Source organism: Schistocerca nitens, chromosome 1 (genome assembly GCF_023898315.1).
Source record: "Schistocerca nitens isolate TAMUIC-IGC-003100 chromosome 1, iqSchNite1.1, whole genome shotgun sequence".
Lineage (NCBI taxonomy): Eukaryota > Metazoa > Arthropoda > Insecta > Orthoptera > Acrididae > Schistocerca > Schistocerca nitens.
Genome location: NC_064614.1, coordinates 1,028,064,349 through 1,028,092,154, shown reverse-complemented (window position 1 = coordinate 1,028,092,154; position 27,806 = coordinate 1,028,064,349). Strand labels below are relative to the sequence as shown.

At 43.9% G+C, this 27,806-nt stretch overlaps 1 protein-coding gene and 1 non-coding gene across 6 annotated transcripts in view; one reads left to right on the top strand and one right to left on the bottom strand.

The window, feature by feature from the left end:
* The window catches only part of LOC126196656 (kelch-like protein 26), a 347,281-nt gene that overhangs the window by 129,001 nt on the left and 190,474 nt on the right, over positions 1–27,806 (bottom strand). The window lies entirely within an intron of this gene.
* On the top strand, positions 18,635–18,709 carry Trnat-ugu (transfer RNA threonine (anticodon UGU)). Its single transcript has one exon. It is a non-coding gene; the product is annotated as a tRNA-Thr (tRNA).

Below are 27,806 nucleotides of genomic sequence, written 5' to 3'. Positions count from 1 at the left end.
GTGGGAAGCAAGAATGTGCTTAAAACATCAATGTAGGCCTGTGCTGTGATAGTGCCACGCAAAACAACAAGAGGTGCAAGCCGCCTCCATGAGAAACACGACCACACCATAACACCACCGCCTCCGAATTTTACTGTTGGCACTGCACACGCTGGCAGATGACGTTCACCGGGTATTAGCAATAACCTATTCGCGTTTTCCAAACACGAAAAGTAGTCTACTTCGCATAGTTTCATTCGCTTATGTCGTATTGTATTATTTTTTGGGGTAATTCTTCTGATTCAAAAAGGGTATTTTTGGTTCAAAAACGGGCTATTCGAGCTATATGTGGTGTAAGTTTGAGAACCTCTTGTCGACCCCTATTCAATAGTCTGGGAATTCTGACATTGCCCTCACAGTATATATTTTCTTTAATGTCGTTTTCCAAGAACACCAACTGAAGATGCCGCAATTAGGGCGAAATATGTTTGGCGAAGCACATCTAATAGCTCAGTTTTGGTCTTTAATTTCAGGTTCTAACAAAAAGTCTCCATTCAGTGAAAATTACGATGATCGGCCAGAATGGTAGCGGCAGCACACGTAAGTCACCTAATTCTCGTTAACCCCGGGGGATCAGGGCGATGAGCTCTGATGTCTGGTTTAATCAGATTCCAAATGTGTTCGATCGGGTTCAGATCTGGCGAGTTGGGAGGCCAGCACAGCAACAGGAACTCGCGACTGTGTTCGTCGAACTACTCGATCACACCCCAGGCCCTGTGACATGGAGCAGTATCTTGCTGAAAAATGCCACTGCCGTGGGGACATATGAGCGTCATGAAAGGGTGCATGTGGTCTGTAACCAGTGTACGATACTCCTTGGCCGTCGTGGCGCCTTGCACGAGTTCTATTGGATTGATGGATCCCACCTGAAATGTCCCACCCCCCCAGAGCGTAATGGAGTCGCCGACTCGCAGTACAGGTGTCAAGGAGCTGTTCCCCTAGAAGACGACAGATTCGCGCCTTCCCACTGTCATGATGAGGAAGGTATCGGGATTCATCACACCGTGCAACGCTCTGCCACTACGCCAACGTCCAGTGCCGATGGTCACGTGCCGATTTCAGCCACAGTTGCCGATATCGTGATGTTAACACTGGCACACGTATGGATCGTCGGCTGCAGAGACCCATCGTTACGAGTGTTCGGTGCACTGTTTGTTCAGACACACTTGTACTCTGACCATCATTGAAGTCTGATGTTCGCCACCTGTCCTATTTAACCTGTCTGCTCGGCCTATAATGTAAGACGTCTGTAATGAGGGGTGGCCGCCCAGCTCCACAACTTCTGGACGTGGTTTCACCTTGATTTCGCCACGTGTTGCATACACCCATCACAGCACTCCTCGAACATTCGCCAGGTTGTGCAGTTTCGCAAATGCTCGTGCCGAGTCCTAGGACTATCGTAATCCGTCCTCGGTTAAACTGAGATAAATCGCGCGCCTTTCCTTCTACACACGGACAGCACGCTCACTGATGCTATATGCACCGCGAGCGCGCGCGCGTGTGTGTTTGTGTGTTTTTATAACATTCTTTCCCCGTCAGGTGACGCTCTTATCGCCTCGACGTGTTTACATGGATAGTAGGTCGGTCGTTATAATGTTCTAGCTGATCAATATGAAAATGAAATGATCGTATGGCACTGTTGGCAGGGAGGTCCCAGTCGGGTTCGGCCGCCTAGTGCAAGTCTTATTTCAGTCGGCGCCACATTGAGCGACTTGAGGCCGATGGTGAGGATGAAATGATGAGGACAACACAACACCCAGTCCCCTAGCGGAGAAAATCTCCAACCCGGTCGGGAATCGAACCCGGGCCCAGTGCATGGGAGGCAAGCACGGTACCACCCAGCTAAGCAGGCGGACTGGTGAGCTGGGTGGACTGCTGTGGGGTTTTGAACCACTGAGGGCTGCGGCGGGACGAAGCCTCTCCATCGTTTCTAGGTACCCGCTTTAAATACACAATACACACAGTTGGTTACTGAGACGTGAATACCAAGAAAAAGAGGTCCAATTTTGATTTACAACGATTTTCATTCACATATTCTCAAACAGTATCGCATATCTTAGCTTTGAGGCATGGTAGCTTTTAAAACGTAAGAAGAATTTTCTATAAATCACTGCTTCAGTGTATTTTGGAACAAGACTTTTTGGCTCAACTTCATTCGAAATTTTGAAAGGATGCCTTTTCCTAGCCCTTGTTGTAAAGTCCTCGAATGGTAAGGCAGTAGCAGTCTCCCCCCTCCCTCCCCGTTCCGGTCCCTCCCCAGTCACCAACTGTGAACCTGTGTGGAATGTTTGGATTTAGTAAGAACAATAAAAATTGAGGCAAGAATCCTGAAGAAATCTTTCAGGCATCCTTTCAGCACGTGAGCTTCAGTCTGTCACAGTGCTACCAGTATACTGCAATCTCACGTTTGCCTTTCCTTCTACGTTTGGAGAATTTGTAGGATAATTCTTTCTTACAGCAGTATGGATAATACGCCTGAACTATTAATCATTCACGTTTACGCTGCACTTTGTTTTAATTCTTTTTGTAGAATTCCGAATCAAGATTCCCAAATGAGCTGGTAAGATTTTTAAATAGCCAACCTCGATTTTATTACCTGTTGACGCTCATAATTATCTTCAATCCTCGGTCGAACCTAGTACATTTTTGACATCACTCCTTTCACGTCTGGAAAGGTTTGTTATGTAAAAGATTCAGAGTTCTCCCGTTGCTGCAGTCTACGTTAAACTTTAGGTAGTCCACGTTAAAATGAAGAGCCCCTGCAACTGGCTGATTAACTGCTCGCAGATCGGAGGCAGGTAAGCTCTTACCGCCTCCAACATCACCATGCCCTGGGGAAATGCAATGTTCAAACCAACGCTCAGGTCAACGACAGTTATTTCTACTTTATTTACTTTTTTCGTACAGTCAGAAAGCGGGTTTTCATCAGAACCACTAGTTTAAGGATTGGTCGAACGAGAATACACAGAAAAGAATTATCAGTAAAATAGGGGATAACAGTATATTACCAAACGTTTAAATCAAGGAAAACAACCAAAAAACGCTATATGATGGTATTTGGGGAAAACGTTTGACAATCCGAAGAATGAGTAGAAGTAGAGTAACTATAAGAGTAGAACGCTTTTAGAAATGAAAGTGACTGAGCTCAAGAAGGCGTGGAAAAATGGAGGATTTGGATTATACAAACAAAACACTGTAGACATAACCAAACATAGTCACGAAATTAAGTAAATAGGTAACAGTACACTGGAAAGAAGAAGGTGAACAGAGTAAGCACTTAAAACTGGCAAACGACCGCGACCATGATGTCTTTCAGAGAATAATGGTGAAGGGTAAAGCTAAATTGATTGCTTAAACATAATTTTGAGGTGGACTTTAACAAAGAGACTTGAACGACGACGAAGGGAAAGCAATCACGAGAAGAAAGTCAATCAACTTAGATCACTTTTATATCCTGCCCTGCCCGTTTAACATGTACGAACAGCCAGTGTGGCACAACTGATAGCAGTATCAAGGTGTAGTGCAAACTGTGGTATCTGCTAGAGCCAGGCACGACTTATCGCATCACAGAAAGTCACTAATTCTACTTCCGGACTGATAATGAGAAGATTAATAAGATTAAAAACTTTACACATATCGAACACGGCTTTGCATGAGTAGCTACTCTGAAATTCTCCTTAACAAAATACTGCTTCCTTAAGATAAAGGTCATCTCTTCTTCAAAGAATCTTCGATCTATAATCTTCAAGTCCGTTTCATTATCTTCGATTTCGTTTCTCCACCTTCGAAGCCTAAATCCATGGCTACCGCTAACCAGAGCAGTTTTCTCCTTTACTTATTCGTCTGCAGGGTTCGCTACGACAGAAAACGAGCTAAAAAAATGTGAATGTCCGGCCCAGTATATGATCAGCTGCCCATGTGACATTTTGGATAGATAAAGAGTTTATGTAGTGTCTGTTGATCACATAGTTCTAGTGACCAGGATCACGTTAAACTGTTACTTCACAGTTGTCTGTTGGCAAGATCAGACGGGGCTCTTCGGCCACCAACTGTGAAGTAACAGTTTAACGTGATCCTGGTCACTAGAACTATGTGATCAACAGACACTGCATAAACTCTATTTCTTATCCATGGATTTTAATACCTACTTCGAATTTTTCTTTTGTTTCCTTTACTGCTTGTTCAATATACAGATTGAATAACATCGGGGACAGGCTACAACCCTGTCTCACTCCTTTCCCAACCACTGCTTCCCTTTCATGCCCCTCGACTCTCGTAACTGCCATCTGGTTTCTGTACAAATTGTAAATAGCCTTTAGATCCCTGTATTTTACCCCTGCCACCTTCAGAATTTGAAAGAGAGTATTCCAGTCAACATTGTCAAAAGCTTTCACTAACTCTACAAATGCTAGAAACGTAGGTTTGCCTTTCCTTAATCTAGCTTCTAAGATAAGCCGTAGGGTCAGTATTGCCTCACGTGTTCCAACATTTCTACGGAATCCAAACTGATCTTCCCCGAGGTCGGCTTCTACCACTTTTTTCATTCGTCTGTAAAGAATTCGCGTTAGTATTTTGCAGTCGTGACTTATTAAACTGATAGTTCGGTAAATTTCACATCTGTCAACACCTGCTTTCCTTGGGGTTTGGAATTATTATATTCTTCTTGAAGTCTGAGGGCATTTCGCCTGTCTCTTACATCTTGCTCACCGGATGGTAGAGTTTTGTCAGGACTGGCTCTCCCAAGGCCGTCAGTAGTGCTAATGGAATGTTGTCTACTCCTGGGGCCTTGTTTCGACTCAGGTCTTTCAGTGCTCTGTCAAACTCTTCACGCAATATCGTATCTCCCATTTCATCTTCATCTAAATATTCTTCCATTTCCATAGTATTATCCTCAAGAACATCGCCCCTGTATAGACCCTATATATACTCCTTCCACCTTTATGCTTTCCCTTCTTTGCCTAGAACTGGGTTTCCATCTGAGCTCTTGATATTCATGCAAGTGGTTCTCTCTTCTCCAAAGGTCTCTCTAATTTTCCTGTAGGCAGTATCTACCTTACCCCTCGTGAGATAAGCCTCTACATCCTTACATTTGTCCTGCTTAGCCATTTTGCACTTCCTGTCGATCTCATTTTTGAGACGTTTGTATTCCTTTTTGCCTGCTTCATTTACTGCATTTTTATATTTTCTCCTTTCATCAGTTAAATTCAATATTTCTTCTGTTACCCAAGGATTTCTTCTAGCCCTCATCTGTTTACCTACTTGATCCTCTGCTGCCTTCACTACTTCATCCCTCAAAGCTACCCATTCTTCTTCTACTGTATTTCGTACCCTCATTCTTGTCAATTGTTCCCTTATGCTGTCCCTGAAACTGTGTACAACCTCTGGTTTAGTCAGTTTATCCAGGTCCCATCATCTTAAATTCCCACCTTTTTTCAGTTTCTTCAGTTTTAATCTACAGTTCATAACCAATAGATTGTGGTCAGAGTCCACATTATGATTCTTGAACCAAGTGTTAGCTATGATTAAATTAGCTCTGTGCAAAATTCTACCACGTGGCTTCCTCTTTCATTTCTTAGCCCTAATCCATATACACCTACTACGTTTCCTTCGCTTCCTTTTCCTACTGTTGAATTCCAGTCACCCATGACTATTAAATTTTCGTCTCCCTTCACTACCTGAATAATTTCTTTTTTCTCATCATACACGATATTTACTGAGTGCTATTAATAGCAATCACTTGCAGTAGTTATGTTTGGAATAACAAACATTTACCGTATATGGAGCTCAAGCTTCTTATCTTCTCCACTATCTTGAAGTTGCTTCCTGTTTGCGATAATACAGTTCAGAGTATTTCTGTTTTTGTTGATGGTAAGTGTTCATGCGTCTTCAAATATACGTTACGTGTACCACCAACGCTACTCGTCATCTTTCGTAGTAAACCGAAGTATCGTGTGGTTTCAGTCTAACCACCGGCAAATGATGGTCGAATCGTCTCTTCTCAACCGTGTAATCATGGAATGTGTGTTCTGGTGAGCTGACCAGTAACAAGCCACAGAAGCTACTGGATGAATTACGAATTTTTCACTAGACAGTAGCATACGGCAGTAAGTGAAATGATACCACCGCATAATTTGGTATTTTCTTGATGTGGCTGTAGTCAGTGGCACCACAGCCTCCAGCGGAATTAATGCTGAAGATAGAATGGGGCGAAGGGATTTAGGAATGCTATCATCACAGAGCTTGTGGGGGTATCAGCGTGATCAGAATCAATAGGAACAAATAAATCACTCCACATTAGCTGTTCAAACCGCACATTCAAAGGTAACCGGGTAAATGAATGTGTGTCAGGGTAAGATCGAGAAGGTGTGCATTGTGATCATCCCCATCGTACATCTGTTTAGCCCTGCATGACTAATATCACAAATAGTGGAAAAACCCTGATTTAAGTGTGGTTTTGCTGTGAAGCCGCATGTAACGAAGATACTGAAATACTTTTATTTGAGAATACTTATGTTAGCTTGAAATGTGGGCGTAGAGGAATAATAAGCAAAGTTTGAACAGATTGTACATCGCGCTCTGGAGAAATGTGTGTTCAGTAAGTGAATTAAGTACGGAAAATACCAGCCGTCGTTTAATAACAAAATTCCAAAAATACTGAGAAAGCAAAGACTGAAAAAAAACAAAAAACGCGCAAATGACGACAGGCAAAAGTTAGAAATTGACGCGTCTGTAAGAGATCGAAACGAGAAGCGTACAATTAACTATTGTCCCATATAGCTTATCGAAAGATAAGAACGAGAACCAAGGAAATTCTGGTCTTATGTAAAATCACTAAACGAGTCTAAGGCTTCTTCACAGTGACTCATCAAGTAGTGTGATGTAGCAATAAACGACAGCGAAAGGAAATCTGAAGTTTTCAGTTTCGTGTTTAAAAACAAAAAATCACTGACGCAGGAAGATCTACAGAAACACCATCGTTTAATAGTCACACACAATCCCGTACGGAGAAGCAAGTGACTGAGTTGAAAACAATTAAGTCGTCAGGTCCGGATAGCATCGCAATTCAGTTTTACGAAGAGTACTCTACAGCACTGGCTCCTTATTTAGCTTCCATTTGTCACTAATCTCTCCCCAAGCGCATGGTCCCAAGCGACTGGAAGAATCCGAAGGTGACTCTTGTATATAAGAAAGGTAAAAGAACGAACCAGCAAAATTACAGACCACCACCTTTAACATCAATAAACTGCAGAATTGTTAATCCGTCGTAGAGTTCTAATCATAATGTGATAAGCCATAAACACAGCATTTTTTTTTTACAAATACGGCATTATTGTATACATAATTTTTGTCTGAACTTCTTTAGAGGGACGAAAAATTTATATATGGGAGCAACAATTTGTCTAATAGTTTACTACGTGCCCAGCTATCTTAGTGTAAATCAACCGCGAGAAAGAAACGAAACCACACATTTTGATAGCATTTTCCTTCTCGCAGCCGGATTTAACACAAAAACTGGACATTACAGTTTAAAAAAATATAAGTGTGTCTAAATGTTTTAATTAAGTGTATAAAATTTTTAAGTAAATCGAACAAGCGATTACGAGATTTTTGTAACAATGTATCATCTTTCTATATTAAATATATAAATTTATATATTAGATATATCAAAAAGATGCATGCATATGTCCGGCCGATGTTCATTATAATTGAATAAAAGAACTTCGAGATTCTCGGTAACAGTGTTCCCTTTATATAGTCCACTTATATTTATCCAAATCTACATTATATATGAAGAAAAATAGTTGTTTAACGTTGTTACCAAAAATATCGGAAAGTGCTTGACCGATTTACTTAAAGACTTTTACGCCATACTCTAATGAAAATTTAGACATACAAAGGCATCCCAAATGATAGCTACATTCTGGCCTGAGCTGCCGCAGTTGGAGGTCATGTGCGCGTGAGGTGTGCTTGCTTGTGTGAATGAATGGTGTGTTTTTTTTTTTTTTTTTGTTTTTTGTTTCCGATGAACGCTGTGGCCGAAAGCTTGCGTGTTAAGTGTTGCCTATCAGCAACTTGTCGTGTTATCTTTACGGTAAGTAGCAATCCATCTTTCCATATATTGTTGATATTCCTACCTGAAGTTTCCATTGTAAAATATATAAGTAATTTATAAATGAACATATAAGATATAAAGGAAAAACATTGTTACCAAAAATTTCGGAAAGTTGAACAACTTACTCCAAATTTTAACTCGATACCTAAATGACAATCAGTCGGACGTATGCTACATATTTTGTTTACGACTTTAATATATACACACATACATATTTAACATAGAAAGGTGAAGTACTACTACCAAAAATCTCCTGAAGTACCTGGTATATCCGTCGAATTTCTACACGATTTTCTAATCAATATTGAGACCTACTTAGCCTCTGACGGAGAAGAAAAATGCACTGCTGAATTGTGAAAAAATGTGTCATGTCTTTTCTATCTCGCAGTCAGTTTCAACTGTGATACCTGGGCCCGCGAGAAGAAAAACGCTCTGCTAAGTTTTAAAAAATGTGTGCTGTTTATTTCTTTCTCGCAGTCATTCAGCTATGATAGCTGGGCATGTAGTAAACCATTAGACAAATTGTTACTCGCATATACATTCTTTGTTCCTCTGAACAACATCTAGCAAAAATTGTGTACACAAACATGTGTTGTTTTGCTTTCGTCGTCACTTTCGTTTTATATAAAGCAGAGAATACTACAACGGAATCCGAACCGTGGGAAACTGCAATCCTACACATTCGAAGACAAGCTATGCGAAATATTGATTGAAGGGGGAAGGAAATCTACAGAAGGGTGGGGAGTGGGCTGAAAGTTTGGCCAGAGAGAGTGGTAAGTAGCTTAAGATGTATATGCAATTCCCATACATATTTAGCAACTGCGAAGCTTGTCGCTAGTACATTTTATGTATTACATAAATATATACTCCTGGAAATGGAAAAAAGAACACATTGACACCAGTGTGTCAGACCCACCATACTTGCTCCGGACACTGCGAGAGGGCTGTACAAGCAATGGTCACACGCACGGCACAGCGGACACACCAGGACCCGCAGTGTTGGCCGTTGAATGGCGCTAGCTGCGCAGCATTTGTGCACCGCCGCCGTCAGTGTCAGCCAGTTTGCCGTGGCATACGGAGCTCCATCGCAGTCTTTAACACTGGTAGCATGCCGCGACAGCGTGGACGTGAACCGTATGTGCAGTTGACGGACTTTGAGCGAGGGCGTATAGTGGGCATGCGGGAGGCCGGGTGGACGTACCGCCTAATTGCTCAACACGTGGGGCGTGAGGTCTCCACAGTACATCGATGTTGTCGCCAGTGGTCGGCGGAAGGTGCACGTGCCCGTCGACCTGGGACCGGACCGCAGCGACGCACGGATGCACGCCAAGACCGTAGGATCCTACGCAGTGCCGTAGGGGACCGCACCGCCACCTCCCAGCAAATTAGGGACACTGTTGCTCCTGGGGTATCGGCGAGGACCATTCGCAACCGTCTCCATGAAGCTGGGCTACGGTCCCGCACACCGTTAGGCCGTCTTCCGCTCACGCCCCAACATCGTGCAGCCCGCCTCCAGTGGTGTCGCGACAGGCGTGAATGGAGGGACGAATGGAGACGTGTCGTCTTCAGCGATGAGAGTCGCTTCTGCCTTGGTGCCAATGATGGTCGTATGCGTGTTTGGCGCCGTGCAGGTGAGCGCCACAATCAGGACTGCATACGACCGAGGCACACAGGGCCAACACCCGGCATCATGGTGTGGGGAGCGATCTCCTACACTGACCGTACACCACTGGTGATCGTCGAGGGGACACTGAATAGTGCACGGTACATCCAAACCGTCATCGAACCCATCGTTCTACCATTCCTAGACCGGCAAGGGAACTTGCTGTTCCAACAGGACAATGCACGTCCGCATGTATCCCGTGCCACCCAACGTGCTCTAGAAGGTGTAAGTCAACTACCCTGGCCATCAAGATCTCCGGATCTGTCCCCCATTGAGCATGGTTGGGACTGGATGAAGCGTCGTCTCACGCGGTCTGCACGTCCAGCACGAACGCTGGTCCAACTGAGGCGCCAGGTGGAAATGGCATGGCAAGCCGTTCCACAGGACTACATCCAGCATCTCTACGATCGTCTCCATGGGAGAATAGCAGCCTGCATTGCTGCGAAAGGTGGATATACACTGTACTAGTGCCGACATTGTGCATGCTCTGTTGCCTGTGTCTATGTGCCTGTGGTTCTGTCAGTGTGATCATGTGATGTATCTGACCCCAGGAATGTGTCAATAAAGTTTCCCCTTCCTGGGACAATGAATTCACGGTGTTCTTATTTCAATTTCCAGGAGTGTATATGTAGCCTTTGTCCGTTGGAGTGTTCGTGAGTGTGTCGTGTAAAAAACTGAAGTAAATTAGCCAAGAAGTTTCCGAGTTTCTTGGTAACAATGTGTCCCCTTTATATATATTACATACATACTGGATGAGTTGCGAAGGAAGCTACATGCTTTCTGGGTTATAGTATTGGTGATTCTGAGCAAAAAACTTCAAATGAACATATGCCTTTTTCTTAATCGTATCTGACATACAGCTGTTTGAAAATCACGGGCGTCAGTCGTGTGAGCTGATGAATATCTGCACGCTACTGCGACAACAAATTTTCAACGACGTTTCTCAGTGAACGTGTGGCGCGGTATTACTGATGACCAACTCATCGGTCCAGTAGTTTTAGACAACGGTCTTAATGAAGTATAATATTTTGATTTCCTTCAATATGTGTTGCCAGAATACTTTGAGGATATTCCTTTGTCTACACGACGTAGTTCTTCCTTTCAGCACGACGGAGCTCCAGCACGTTCCGTTCGGCCAGTGACAGTACCTGACTGGAACGTATTCTGGGCATTAGATCGCTCGCGGTGGAGTCCTTTCTTGGCCACCGAGGTCACGCAGTCTTACTCCATCAGATTACTTTATGTGGGGTTCGCTGAAATGCCAAGTCTACAATCGCAGAGGGGACACAAAAGGACGAACTTCTTGCTCGTATTTTATATGCGTGTGCTCAAGTAAAGGACCGGAGGCAATTAACTTCGATCAGCAGCTACCTGTAAAGAGCTGCAAAAATGGTTTGCAGTTGACGGTGGGCTTCTTGAACAGGTTTTGTGAGGACAGGAGCAGAATTAAACAAAACATTGTGCTCTAATGTTTCATTTACAATCAGCTACATTTGTACTGTTCCCCACTGTTTCCACTTGTTTCCTCGAAAACTGTTAAGACTAAGTCGTACGTTTATATGACTTTTTCAATCAGAATCAGTAATACTATCACCCCTCAAAGCACGTAACTTTCCTCCTGACTCCCCATGTACTTATATGTCATATTTAAAATATATGGCTCATTGCCTATTGGCTTCTGTCTCGGGTTCTTCGGCCGACGTTCATCTAATGATTTTTCTGACGTTTCGCCAGCACGAGTGGCTGGCATTGTCAAAGCTTCACCCTCCATTGCCGGTGGTGAACTGGAGCCGAGCTCGCGGGCGCAGGCTATATGTACCTGGCGCGCCAACGTCCGAGGGCTTCTCCGCGGTCATTTCCGGTGCGGTTCTCCTCTTGCTACCTGCGACGGTCGTTCGCTGCAGTACGGGAAGCCAGGATCCGTTGACCTTAAGGCTTTCCTCTTTCTTGTTCAAACTGTTCGCGTGTTTTTGTATTTCTACAGCTTCTCTGAACAAGCGCGTGTGATAGTGCTTCTCTACAGCCAGAACTTCCGTGTCGGCGAATTTTATTACATGGTCGGTCTCATTCAGTGCGTGCTCTGCCACGGCCGATTTCTCCACCTGCCCCAACCTGCAATGTCGCTTATGCTCTTTGATCCTGGTGTTAATGGATCGTCCAGTCATTCCGACATAAACTTTTCCGCATGTGCATGGTATGCGGTATATTCCCGACATTGCAAGTGGGTCTCTTTTCTCCTTCGCCGATCTAAGACACTCTTTGATCTTCCTTGTCGGTTTGAAAATCGTCTTTACGCCATGTTTGCGCATTATACGGCCGATTCTGTCCGTCACTCTGGGAATGTATGGCAGAAAGGCCGTACCCGACAATTCTTTTTCCGGTTCCTTACTTCGCCGAGGTTTGGGCTCTGTTACACTTCTAATATAATTTGTGGAGTAACCATTGCTCCTCAGGACAGTTTCCAGGTGTTGCATTTCTCGTTTGAGGTGTTGCGGCTCACATATTCGTCCTGCTCTCGTTACGAGCGTACTAATCATGCCTCTTTTCTGGCTCGGGTGGTGGTTTGACAGTTTGTGCAGGTATCGGTCCGTGTGAGTCGGTTTTCGATACACGCTGTGTCCCAGATCTTCGCCGTCCCTTGTGACCAGAACATCTAGAAATGGCAGTTTCTTGTCCTTTTCTACTTCCATGGTAAATGTTATGTTGGCATGGAGGCTGTTCAAGTGTCTTAGGAAGTCACTGAGCTGTTCTTCACCATGGCTCCACACCACGAAAGTATCATCGACGTACCTGTACCACACCTTAGGTTTGCAAGTCGCCGAGTCCAGTGCCTGTGCTTCGAATTGTTCCATGAAGAAGTTGGCCACCACTGGACTGAGAGGACTACCCATGGCGACGCCTTCCAGCTGTTCGTAGAAATCGCCATTCCACGTGAAATAGCTCGTGGTGAGACATGCATGGAAGAGCTTTCTGATGTCTAGCAGAAAAATGGAACCGATGTGCTCCAGAGCGTCACTGAGTGGCACTTTCGTAAATAACGAAACAACATCAAAGCTGACCAGGATGTCGTTTGGTGCAAGTTTCAGTTTCTTCAGCTTCTCAATGAAATGTCCTGAGTCCTTAATGTATGTGTCGGTCTTCCCCACGTGTGGCTGGAGCAGAGAGGCCAAGTGTTTTGCCAGTTTATATGTCGGTGATCCAGGAGCGCTAACGATCGGTCTCAGTGGAACGTTGTTCTTATGGATCTTGGGTAATCCATACAGCCGAGGTGGTAGGGCTTCTGTGTTGCGCAGGTGTCTCTGTATGCAAATCTCCTCCCCGTAGAGGCGTAATACAAAATTGTTGAGGCTTTCGTGGCCACTTGTTGACAAACTGCCTATTGGCTTGCAGATTGTACCGACGCCTTGACCAACGACGGAAGAAGAAAGCGCGACTGATGTCCTCTCTCGCCTTTCTGTCACGTTGCCGAGATGAATGTGCTACACCGAAGTTCTTGAGATGTAAGCGCCTATTCACCACCGCCCAAGCACATCGTATCTACGACAGAATGGAACGAGCTTTTCTTCGTGAGCGAATACATACAACACGGAGAGACTTGGCAAGAACGGATCAGGAACTTCTGGACCTTTTCTATCAACTAAGTAGCAGAATGCATCGAGACGACTGGGACAAGATTGACAGCATCACTCACAGGAGCATGCAGAACGAACTGGAGCGCTGCACCGATCGACAGAAGAAAAAGTTTGAAAGATGCCGGAAGCACACCGACAAGGCGACTCCCGACATGTCACACACAGTGGTCAACCTCACTGAACGACAATTGACCGAAGAGGAAGTGTCTGTTCTTCAAAAAGGAGGGAATTTCGCTATCATCCCGAGAACTATACCTATGGAGGACATCATTGCCAACACCGAAGCAGCCATTCGTACCCTTCCTTGTGAAAGGGCAGAGGAAATACGCACGGAAACAGCCAGGATACTGCGCCGAGCAAAACCACCAGCTTGCAACCTGAAGAAAGAAGAGGTACAAGCCATTAAGAATCTCAACGCCGACAAGAGTATATTGGTACTGCCTGCCGATAAGGGGAATGCGACCGTCGTAATGAAGACCGAAGATTATGAGCAAAAGATCCGAGACCTATTAGATCCGACGACGTACCGAAAACTAAGCGCAGATCCGACGCAACGTATCACACGGAATACGAATCGATTAATCAAGGCGTCTTCTCTGCCGGCGGACATACAGAGACACCTGCGCAACACAGAAGCCCTACCACCTCGGCTGTATGGATTACCCAAGATCCATAAGAACAACGTTCCACTGAGACCGATCGTTAGCGCTCCTGGATCACCGACATATAAACTGGCAAAACACTTGGCCTCTCTGCTCCAGCCACACGTGGGGAAGACCGACACATACATTAAGGACTCAGGACATTTCATTGAGAAGCTGAAGAAACTGAAACTTGCACCAAACGACATCCTGGTCAGCTTTGATGTTGTTTCGTTATTTACGAAAGTGCCACTCAGTGACGCTCTGGAGCACATCGGTTCCATTTTTCCGCTAGACATCAGAAAGCTCTTCCATGCATGTCTCACCACGAGCTATTTCACGTGGAATGGCGATTTCTACGAACAGCTGGAAGGCGTCGCCATGGGTAGTCCTCTCAGTCCAGTGGTGGCCAACTTCTTCATGGAACAATTCGAAGCACAGGCACTGGACTCGGCGACTTGCAAACCTAAGGTGTGGTACAGGTACGTCGATGATACTCTCGTGGTGTGGAGCCATGGTGAAGAACAGCTCAGTGACTTCCTAAGACACTTGAACAGCCTCCATGCCAACATAACATTTACCATGGAAGTAGAAAAGGACAAGAAACTGCCATTTCTAGATGTTCTGGTCACAAGGGACGGCGAAGATCTGGGACACAGCGTGTATCGAAAACCGACTCACACGGACCGATACCTGCACAAACTGTCAAACCACCACCCGAGCCAGAAAAGAGGCATGATTAGTACGCTCGTAACGAGAGCAGGACGAATATGTGAGCCGCAACACCTCAAACGAGAAATGCAACACCTGGAAACTGTCCTGAGGAGCAATGGTTACTCCACAAATTATATTAGAAGTGTAACAGAGCCCAAACCTCGGCGAAGTAAGGAGCCGGAAAAAGAATTGTCGGGTACGGCCTTTCTGCCATACATTCCCAGAGTGACGGACAGAATCGGCCGTATAATGCGCAAACATGGCGTAAAGACGATTTTCAAACCGACAAGGAAGATCAAAGAGTGTCTTAGATCGGCGAAGGAGAAAAGAGACCCACTTGCAATGTCGGGAATATACCGCATACCATGCACATGCGGAAAAGTTTATGTCGGAATGACTGGACGATCCATTAACACCAGGATCAAAGAGCATAAGCGACATTGCAGGTTGGGGCAGGTGGAGAAATCGGCCGTGGCAGAGCACGCACTGAATGAGACCGACCATGTAATAAAATTCGCCGACACGGAAGTTCTGGCTGTAGAGAAGCACTATCACACGCGCTTGTTCAGAGAAGCTGTAGAAATACAAAAACACGCGAACAGTTTGAACAAGAAAGAGGAAAGCCTTAAGGTCAACGGATCCTGGCTTCCCGTACTGCAGCGAACGACCGTCGCAGGTAGCAAGAGGAGAACCGCACCGGAAATGACCGCGGAGAAGCCCTCGGACGTTGGCGCGCCAGGTACATATAGCCTGCGCCCGCGAGCTCGGCTCCAGTTCACCACCGGCAATGGAGGGTGAAGCTTTGACAATGCCAGCCACTCGTGCTGGCGAAACGTCAGAAAAATCATTAGATGAACGTCGGCCGAAGAACCCGAGACAGAAGCCAATAGGCAGTTTGTCAACAAGTGGCCACGAAAGCCTCAACAATTTTGTATATGGCTCATGTCCGTCCACATATTCATTAGAGTACCATGTAAAAATATGACTTGTATCAGTGAAGAACTTCTACAGTTTTTTAATAACATTTCCACTGTATATATTACATACATGATCATCTCTCTATATACAACGAAATGTCCTGACTCACTCATCATTGTCCAGCTCAAACCGTTAAGGACAGAAACTTGAAATTTGGAGAGGGTGGTGTTCTTACGCTGTAGATATCTGTTAGTATTGCTCGTAAATTCACGCCGTAGTAAGGTTGAAGTAGGGGATGAAATGTTTATTGAAGGTATGTCGCAATTAAGGCAATTTTAAAGCTAGAGCTACGAATATTGGTTTCTAGGTTAGAAATAAAAAACGTATTTGCTTCAGCATTTTTGGAAATTCAGCCACTAAGGGGGTAAAGTAGTGGGTAAATCATTAAGTGGTAACACAGCTTTCGTAAAGTTACAATCCATGAAAATTGGTATCCGACTTCACGGTTAGAAATAAACAATACGTATATCAGTGTTTTTCGCAATTCATTCCCTGAGTGGGTGAAATAAGGGATAAAATTTTTATGAAAATACAGTATTTCATTACATTAAAACATTTTTAAGGCAAAACCTACGAAAACAGGTATTTGACTTCTAACGAACAGTGTGTTAGGGGATGGAAGTTTCTATGGAAATATCACCACAAGAATTCAAAAGGCAGGATGAACAAAAACTTCCAACTCCAGCTACCAGAATGCTCAGATGTACATTCGGAAACGACTATGCTTCTATGGCCTTAAGGAGCGCGAAAAGTTTAGATGATGTAGTTCGTGAACGACAGAAAAATACTGTCAAAAAATAAAAACAAATCTATGCAGACCATAATGTCTACGCGAGCAAAACGTCGGGCGCTAAGATTATATATACAGGGTGTACATAAAGTCGGAGAACGCATTCAATCATTTATTGCACTAGAACCAAACATTGTACAGATATATCATTTTGAAGAGAAACCCTGAAAGTGTGCTTTTTTTCTCATGTATACCGCCACAGCGTAGTTTGGTAATCTGTCGATAGTCAGCGCTAGTGCCGTGCTACAGAAGGGGACAGCTGTTTCATGAAATTGCCTCCCAGATCACCAGATCTCACTCCGTGTGACACTTTTCTGTGGGGAAACAAAGATCTGGCGTATGTACCGCCTCTACCACGTGATGTAGCAGAGCTCCGGGAGAGAATAGGGGAAGCGACTGCCACACTCGATAGTGTTCCCGCACTTTAAGACCACCCTGTATTATATGTAGCTTATTTTCATTAGAGTAAGATGCAAAAATTTTAAGTAAATCGGTCTATAACGTTCCGTTATTTCTGGTAAAAACTGTAACAGCAACTTGTCTTTATACAGTAGTACAGATATACATAAATGCTCTGACGGACAGGGTGAGCAAGGTTTTACGGATGTTGGCAACTAGCACTAAATGAAGAAAAATTTAAGTTAATGCAGATAAGCAGGAAAAACAATCCCGTAATGTTCGAATACAGCATTACTAATGTACTATCTGACAATAACGTCGATTTAATATCTAGGTGTAACGCTGCAAAGCGATCTGAAATGGGGTGATCACGTAAGGACGCTTGTTGGGAAGGCAAATGGTCGACTTCAGCTTATTGGGAGCATTTTATTGAAGTGTGGTTCCTCTGTGGCTACAGCGTATAGAACATTCATTAGTGCGACCCATTCTCGAGAATTGCCCATGTGTTTGGGATCGCTACGAAGTCAGATTAAAGGAAGACATCCAACATATCGAAGCAGTTTAGATGGAGCTGCTAGGTTTCTTGCTGGTAGGTTCGATCAATGAGAGTGTAGCGGCGATGCTTCGTGAAATCACGAAGAAGACAGCTTTCTTCTCACGAAAAGCTACTGAGAAAATTTTGGAAAAAGGCATTTGCAGCTGATTGCAGAAAGATTTTACTGCCGCCAACATACATTTAGCTGAAGGATAGCAAGACAAGATAGGAGAAATTAGGGTTCGTAGGGAGGTATATAAATAGTCGTTTTTCCCTCGCTCCAATTACGAGTGAAATAGGAAAGGAAATGTTGAATAGTGGTAGGTGGTAACCTCCCGCCATACTGTATATAGTGGCTTGCGGAGTATTTATGCAGATATAGATAGCTGACTAGTCAGTCTTTGCAAATTATGTCGCTAACGCTGTCCAGGTGAAGCTAAGTTGTTCGTATCGACCTCAAAGGCCGTCGTTCATTTTATATCAGAATCTACAGACGTGGCCTGATGAGCTACTCGTGGCGGTCGAGATGTTTGATCATTAACAGATATCTTCCCGTCACCGAATCGTTTGTTCTAGTCCCGAATACATTTTTTGCTCTCAGCTTCTGTGCACTTACACTGACATATCAGATCGTACGCAGTTTGTCGCAACAAAACAGAACTGTATGAGTTTTGAAAGCGCATGAAGTTTGACCCGGTTGTGGAGGAATCTCATGTCAGTGCTTTATACGCTACGTAGCGATTCTTGTCATTTATTACCTTGAAATGATAATTAAATGGACAACCTAGCTACAAAGAGGCGTTGATATACTTCACTGGGGACATACTGAAAATGTGTGCCCTGACCGGGACTCGAACCCGGGATCTCCTGCTTACATGACAAACGCTCTATCCATCTGAGCCACTGAGAGCACAGAGGATAGTGCGACTGCAGGGACTTATCCCGTGTACGCTCCCCGTGAGACCCCCCATTCCCAACATGTCCACACCACTACATTCGTAGTGCGGGTAATAGATGTTTGCCCATCATACTCATTACTCGTGGCAGATTAATCTGTGTGGACATGTTGGGAATGTGGGTCTCACGGGGAACGTACAAGGGTAAGTCCCTGCAGTCGCACTATCCTCTGTGCTCTCGGTGGCTCAGATGGATAGAGCGTCTGCCATGTAAGCAGGAGATCCCGGGTTCGAGTCCCGGTCGGGGCACACATTTTCAACATGTCCCCAATGAAGTATATCAACGCCTCTTTGCAGCAAGGGTGTCCATTTAATTATCATTTCATTCAAGCAAAGCTGCATGGTCATTAACGGTAACCTTTCGGGAACAGATACTACCGTCATATATTTATCACCTCGTTGGGCATGCAGATGTCGCTTTTTTTGGTACACGCTGCCATTTAAATATTGGTCAGTTACACTAATTTATTGGAGGCACCCTGTAAACCATCAATCATTTTATCACGTGAGTCTACGAATTAAATGCAGATGAAAATGCACTCACAGGCCTAAGGTTCATACTACAAGGCAAATCTACTACCTCATCCTGGTTGTCGGACTGGGAATTCCAGCTAAAATTAAAAAATCCATTGTGTTGTTACGTTGTAATTCAATCGTGAGCATTGCTTAAGTGTCACAGACAACACGCGTTCGTAGATGCGCGCACGGCTGTGACATCAGTCTTTGGTTCGTCGCCGGCTAACGGTGTAACGGAAGGGCTCTCCTGTTAATGAGTGAGGAGATTTTTCGCGCCGTGAGACGCTACCCTCAAAGAGGTTGCTGGCGGAAGAGAGGCCTACCAAGCGAAACGGGGCGTTACCTGCACATTCGATACGGAATCCTGCCTACGGTCTACTAGGGAATACCGCCTCACAACCGGACGGCTGTACGTCCATCGCAAGTTTTGTGTTCACCAGTCTGTTGTACCAAGAATAGCCAACGCCGCTGAAAGAACAGTAGCTTTTACAATATCACCTGCTTTCTTACTCAGCCTCGCTTAGGAAGTCTTTTTTGGAAGTAATTGTCTGTCGTGTAGCGTTACTCGGAAATGGAACACTAACGACAAGCAGTGCTGATAGTAACATAATACCTTTTCAAATGCGGCTTTACAGAAGGACGCTGAAGACTACAAGGGTAGACCGGACAACCAATACAAAGGTATTGATCAAATAGAGGAAGAAAGAGTTTTATGGCACAAACTGAATAAACGAAAGGATAAGTTGAAAGGATATGCTCTCAAACATCACGGAATACTTAATTTGGTAATGGAGAGAGGTGTAGGTTGTAAAAATTGTAGATACACACGAACGCTTGGCACATAGTAAGCACATTCAAGGGGACGTATGTTGCAACAGTTTTGCAGAGACCAGTGTGAAGTGTTGCATCAGTGTATACTGATGACTGTTACTACAACATATCCCTACTTTTTTTATCATCGCGTATACCACCGGTATGTACACCGAAGACCACTAAAAAATTTGGAGACAGAAATGCCGAGTCTACGAGGAAATGCAGTGAACGAAGCACTAAAAACAAAACCACAACACACAAACGGGCCGAACCAAATTATCAAAGAATATTAGGGACATGGCATACAAAGATGCTAACTGTTAACAGTCAACCGATATCGCAGACGAGAATCCCGAGCAACACACTAATTTATGTGGCACGCTTGGAGACACCAAATATCAAAAGAGGGGAGAAGACTGGAGGAAAAGGAAATGGCACTTCTCTCAAGGCCTGGCTGCAATATTTTTGATTAGGAAATAGAAGCCATTGTTTCATATTACGTCGAACCTCCAAATCCATAATGACTGTCAGTCATCAGCCTGTAGTCACACACTAACAATCAAAATAAACGGGTAGGATAGTGAGGAGCTACCATTAAGCGACACGGGAGAAGGACGCTGAGGAAAGTTTCTGTAGTGAGGAGGGTCACTGCCCGAGTAATTGCATTCATAGTAGCTTTTTGTTAGAGTTAGCAGTGTGCAACAGGCTGAAAGAACGTACCCACGGAGCCAGCGATCGCGTTGTTCGACGAAGCCTAATTTCTCGAAGTCTAGTTTCGTTTCGTTCCTTTACTCTTCTCGTGAACAGCTAGCGGGAAGCTGTACAAAGAAAAGGGTTGCCTCAAGACATTTCAATAGTAACTACAAGATCCGTTAAATTAATGGAGATAGGCCACTTCAAACGATAAAATAATTGTTCTTTTGGCCTTTTCAATTACTTGAAATGGGCAAACAAACTATTTGCAATTAAACGTTTTTTCAGACATCACATTCTATGCCGCTTGAGCTATTAGACTACTCATACTCCAACTATGTCGACAACTTTCCGAAGAAGGTAATTGGTTATTAACTTCTCCAAATCACTGCGTATCATTTCTTGTTCAGATTCCTTGGGGAACATTGTTTATCTGTTTGTAGTTTTTTATTCTCCAATTATTTTTATAGTAGTGAAGTAGTCTTTCTGTATGTCAGTGGAAGTACTTTATCATGTAGAAGGCTTTACCCCACGTGAATGACATATGTTTAAAACGTCTCTACAGATAAAAACTGATGCTCACCTGTAACGGAATATTAATGAAAGGGTGATGGGGTGGAGCAGTACGTTACTACTTCATTGGGGCTAGTTGTGTAACGACTCGCGTGCATTTTCTTATAATGTATTTTCTGTGTGAAGGAAACTACGAAAAGAAGGCCAACGGAGACAACGCTAAAAGAAACATATAGCGAAACGGCAAAATATATGTCAGGTTACCAGTAATTTGTAAAAACGATAGAGACTAGAAATAATTAAAACAAATTACACGTCAGAGAAAAACAAATAATACAACACACTAAAATCTTAATCAATGCTTACTAGGCTACGCATCTACTTCAGCAATATGCCCCATTATGTAGTAAATTGTTACTATGTGCATGACCACAAATAATCGGAGATCAATGGCATTCCCGATAGCTGAAAATAGGGGGAAAATGCGATTAATCTATAATAATGGTGTTACATTACAATTATTTTGCATTAAAATAGCTCTAAAGGCTTCTTGTACAAAAATGACAAAAATTTAACAACCAGCCCCTGTCTCACGTATCTCATTAATATAAAAAAATTAATTTCAAAATCTAATAGGCCTACAAGATACATAAAAGTGATGCTGTGTATATTCACACGTGAATGAATGGTTTCAGTCAACCGAATTCTCAAAAAATATTGCGCGGAACATTCATCATCGAAGATTCGTAGCCGGGAATAGCTCGTTAGCATCATTGGCATGTGATTATTTTTTTCACATGCTTGAAGTTTCCACCCTCATTACTTTTCCATTGCAACCGGAGCGTACGGGCCAGCGGACAGAGAGGTTTCCTAAGCCGGAAACAAGCCGGCGTTCACGCAACAACGGCTCCGACATTTGAACCAAAGTTTCGCCTACGCCGCGCCAAGGTCTCACGAGCTTGCTACAGTAGAACGAGCCTGACATTCTCACCGGACAGTCAGCGAAACGCTGCTACTAACTTCGCAACTTCCTCGGCGAGTGACTCGTTGCTTCGTTTACGTCTGCTTGGTTGTTTTTCCAGGACAGCATAGTGAAGATGTCAATTTACAGTCTTCGTTTCTTCGTTGCAGAAACACACACACACACAGATAGATAGATAGATAGATAGAGAGAGAGAGAGAGAGAGAGAGATAGAGGGAGCGATGATGATTATGATTTGGGTTGAGGGGGCGCTCGACATCATGGTCATCAGCGCCCTGACGAAAAGTCAACATGCAAATCTCATGGGTGGGGAGGAAGGCTGTCCCCATATGCGGAGCAGTTTATAACGTATTAAAGTTTGCCGCCCTTCCCTACCAGTTTAGGGATGAGGCCTGACAGTTCACAAAATTTCACTACTCTTGTAACACTGGTATCGGTATCTGCGAGGATGATGGGCGGATCTCCAGCGGGATCGAGAGCTGCCCTAATATCAGTATACAGGACACACGTAGCCACAATGTGTTGAACTGAACGCGGCATGCCACAAACTTCACAGAATGGTGGATCGCCCCGCCAGAGGAGGAAGCCACGCGTGAAAGGGCTATGCCCGATGCGCAGTCTGGTAAGCAAAACCACCTTCCAGCAGCGAGGCTGACATGAAGTCCGCCAAGCCTTTGTGATCGATTTGAGCGACCGCTGTTTGTCTGTCACCTGCAACCATTCAGTCTCACACTGACGCATGATGCATATGTCAGAAAATGAGATAATGGCGCGTAATGGGATGGGACACTGATGGACAGCACCATCCCAACATGCTTCCTTGGCAGCTTTGTCAGCCATGTCGTTATCCTGAATCCTAATGTGGCCATGTGCCTAGCAAAAGATCACCTCCTTGCCACGGTGTTGGAGTCGCAGTAAGGAGTCATGGATGAGCTGAATCAGCGGGTCTACCGGATACAGTTGGTGCTGTGCCTGCAGCGGACTAAGAGTCGGAGCAGACAAGAAAACTTGTACGGTGATGTCTGTGAACTCTCTCCAGTGCCATCAGAATGCCATATAACTCTGCATCATAATTTGTAAATTGTTCTGGAAGATGCACTTTAAAAGCCCTATCAGGGAAAACCGCAGAACAACCGAGCCATTACCCTGCTGAGATTCATCTATACAAATAATGATAAAACTATGGTACATACTTGAAATAGACGAAAACAAAGTTGTAAAAACCAAATCTGGAGCACAACTTTTCGTGTTCTGTGTCAAGCTTAAAATAACTTCGGGCCCTGAAGACACCAAGGCGGCAATGTGTTCCATCACTGGGTGTGTATTTTCATGTCCGAGAGATCCAGATCCTTGAGACAGTCTGTGACACGTATACCAAAAGGCTGGATCGCTTGGGGCCGATTCCTGAACAGTCGTTCGAAGGTGGGTTGGACCACTGAACTAAATGCCAATGACTGAGGTGACGCTGAGATTTTCAGCGCCTGTCGAGCCAAAAGGATACGTCGCCGAATCCAGAGTAGTGGTTCACCAACCTCTGCACACAGACTCTGAAGTAGGCTGGTCCGAAAGGTTCCAGTCGATATCCGAATGCCCTCATGGTGGAAAGCATCTGACATCCGGAGGTAGGAAGGATGGTTCGATCCGTAGACCACACTGCCGTAGCCTAAGAGTGGTCGAGCAAATGCCCTATAAAACTGCAGGAGGCGGAACCTGTCAGCTCACCATGTTTTTCTAATAGAATATCTGGGATAATGTTTTCTTACAGCGTCAAGGGAACAGGCATTATATATACCATCATCAGTGCACATGGGAATCCAATGGAATGAACAAGCTTAAGATGCAGCCAGGAATGCCTGTGAAGATGCCATTCGATCACACGTTGTTACCTCATACCTCACATGGAAGCTTACATGCCAGTGATTGAATGAATGGTAAAAAACTACGTTGTATGATACCTACTGCGAGGTCATAGCAGACATCACTCCAGTCATTCGGATGGAAAGAAGTGTCCCCAACAGGAGTAAGAATAGAGCACTGTCCGGTAACACACATCTCTCTAGTACAAGAAGAAGATGCTCCAGTTACAACCCACTACTGTACATCTCGACTGACTGCGCCCTGTGATCAGAGCAAACATTAGCCTGGATAGTGACGTAACATGTACTGCAGAGAAGAATTGGTTTAATGTGCAAATATGTTTTTAAGTTTTGTATCTTACCTTGACTCCAAATCATACCACTGGGTGTAACTACAATGTGGTTCAGAACTGCTGGTTAACCCATTCCCCCCATCTTGCTGTAACCATATTCCTCAGAGCAACTTTTTACAATTTTAACTTTTTAGGTTCCGTTAATAAGGGCTTTATATTTACTTATTCATTTTAGATTTTTTTAGCATCTGTGTTATTCCGGTCATGATCACCACGATTTAGTTTATTTTTTACTTGGAGAAACTTTTCATTAAATTTACTGGGCTTTTTTACAATGAACATGTGTGTCACTTGAGTCATGGCCCCCTTCTGGTTTAGTCCATTGTCTCCCCAAATCGTTTACCCCCCCCCCCCCCAATCTCTATACTGGGATAACACGTCATCATCATCATCATCATCATCATCATCATCATCATCATCCAATTCAATCATTAAATGATGTGGCCTCTTCGAGTCGTGGATTCAGGTAGGCTTTCAGCAGTCTTCTCCAAGTGGGACGGTCTTGGGCAGTTCTCTGCCAGGTGTTACCAGCGATCTTCTTGATGTCTTTGTCCCATCTGTCTGGTGGTCTTCCTCTAGGCCTCCGGTGCTCCCTCGGACTCCACTCCAGTACTAGCTTCGTCCATCTGTTGTCTTTTCTTCTTGCGACGTGACCAGCCCACTGCCATTTCAAGGAACCTACTGTCTCTAAGATGTCATTAACCTTCGTCACAGACCGGATGTCATCTGCCCTTTTCCTGTCCTTTCTTGTATAGCCCAGCATTGATCTCTCCATGGCTCTCTGTGCTGTCCTAAGTTTCCCTTTTGTAAATGAGTTCAGTGTCCATGTCTCGCAGCCATACGTCATCACAGGAAGAATGCATTGATCAAATACTGCTTTCTTCAAATTTACTGGCATTTTTGATCTGAACACTTTTGAATTCTTCCCAAATGCTTGCCAGCCAAGCTTGATGCGTCGATAGATTTCTGGCCTTATGTCTCCCTTCATATTTATAATCTGGCCAAGGTAGACATATTCACTGACCTCTTCTAGCAGACTGTCCTTGACCTTCACATCTCCATCTGGGACCCATTTGTTGGACATTACTTTTGTTTTGGAAAGGTTCATGCTCAAGCCAACCAGCTGACATTCCGATGCAAGATCTGTAACTAAGTTTTGGAGCTCTGCGAAGTCTTTGGCCAGTAAGGCAATATCATCAGCAAATCTAAAGTTGGTAAGCCTTCTTCCATTAATTCTAATTCCCTTACCTTCCCACCTCAACTTTGACATAGCCATTTCCAATACAGCAGAGAACAGTTTTGGGGAGATGGGATCGCCTTGCTTGACACCCCTCATGATGCGGAATTCTTGAGTTGATTCGCCGATGTTAACATAAGCTGAAGAATTCTCGTAGATTTTCCTGAGCACTTCAATGTATGCTGCTCCCACTCCTTGCTCACTCAAAGCTTGGAGGACAGCTACATGGCTAACGGAGTCAAATGCCTTTTCAAAGTCAACAAAGGCAATGCAGAGAGGCAGTTGGTATTCATTCGCTCTGCTTATTACTTCACTAACGGTCAGAATGTGGTCAATAGTGCTAAAATTGCTTCGGAATCCTGCTTGTTCTATAGGTTGGGCTGAGTCTAGGGTGGAACTAATTCGGTTTAACAAGATCTTTGTGAAAATTTTGTACAAAATTGAGAGGAAGCTGATAGGACGGTAGTTTTTAATATTGTGAATACTTCCTTTCTTGTGTATCAATATAATCTTAGCCTTGTTCCACGATAATGGGATTGAAGCATAGTGCAGGCAGGAAGTAAATACTTTTGCCAAGTGATTTATTGTTACCTCTCCTGCCAGGATAACACGTAGACATAACAAATTTCAGTCACTGTAACAAAGGTGTTGCCTCAACCTATCTTGTTCCTCCAAGTTTCCCCAAACGATAGTGTCGACGAGATTCCCACACAATTACCGGGCTTTACGTCAAGCCTATACTATAGTCTGCACAAGATACGGTGGCCGATGCGCAATGACCAATTTTCGTCCAAGGCGTTGGGAGAGGTCATTCGTTAGTTCTGAAGGGTAGGCCGACATTGCCACCTTATAGCCGGTCGGCGATACGCTGCGACGACAAAATAGAGGCGCACGCTCTGCAATCTTTCTCGAACGATTTTACAGGAACTATTTGCTAAAAAAAATCATTTTTGCTTTACTTTTAGCTTGATGGTCTGGTTCATTACAGTGTGCCCTTCATTTTGTTACTGGTCATAGCTAGTGTGATATTTACATGGAAGTAAGACAGTGCACGAAATTCGAAAAAAGTTTGCAATAAATATGGGCTACTCTGATTTTGGGTTTGGTGCGTATTACGTAATATGTTGCTGCGTATGAAATTTGGTTAACGTATTTGAACTTTTCTTTAGACTTGGATGAAGGTCTGTCACCAATCTCGAGAAAACTGATCTGACACAGCACTCTCATTCGGGATCGCGACGCATCAGCGATAAAGCCAGAGTGAAATATACACAACATTTCTCATATTTCATGAACGGTTTGAGATATCGAAACGAGATTTTGACAAATGATAGCACGCGAAGAGGAGAGGAGAGTAGTTTTCCAGGTGGTTACTATGCAAAACTTTATTAGCAACCGTGCTTTTCCACTAGCTACAGACTTTTTCAATGAAATAACGTAATTTTTAAGGATCATCGATAGCTGGTGAAAAGAGAAATGCTATGTGTTTTGGAACAACGTAAGTAAAGACATTACACGCTTATTTTGTACCGACGACGTACCTTTCCGTAAGATATTGACCTTGCTTTTCCTCGGGTTCTGACTTAATAAACCACTGTTTCAGAATTCTTTCGCAATGGCGTCTACACAGTACGTGAGTCCTTACGTATCGCTCCAGTAGCGTTCACGAAGACAAGATTCTTCCTGCGCTCTATATAAGAACTTAACTGGTAAAAGCCCTAATAACTGATACAATGAGATGTACTCTCTGCTATGCACAGTTGGGAAGTCGCAATAGTCAAGCTTTAAGCTAGGAAAAAACAGATCTCTCAACATTTTACTTCTATTGGAAGCGTCATAAAATAAAAATGTGAAGAAAAACAAGGAAATTATCTCCATTCTGACGCAAAGATTAATGACAGGCAAGTGTCAGGTCTCTCGAATGTTCTTCAGTTTGATTATATAGCATCATTGACAAAATCCATATCCCGGAAAAATGGCTACAGAAAGAAACAATGTTATTAACGAACTCATTGTCTCGGGTAGTTCTCTAATTCTAACGTAAAATAATGGAAGCATGAAAGTGAAATCTGATTTGAGTACCGCTGCCCACGACAAAGTTTTGGCCTATAGCTGGCTGCGTCCACGCTGCACCCTAGGACTTGGCCGTTGTGAGAAGTTAACAATAGAGGAGGGCAGACAGTTTAACTAAAGGTTCCCAACAGTAGTTTAAGTTTTTTGGTCACGTACATAAAGCATTGAGAGGGTTAAAAGAGTAATTACCAGAACTAAGCGTAGGTCCAACGTGTCAGTTAATGATGCAACTACAAAATAACACATTTGGCTTTATTCACTGCAGTAAAAAGAGCTATTACCTTTACACGGTTACGTATCTATATTAATT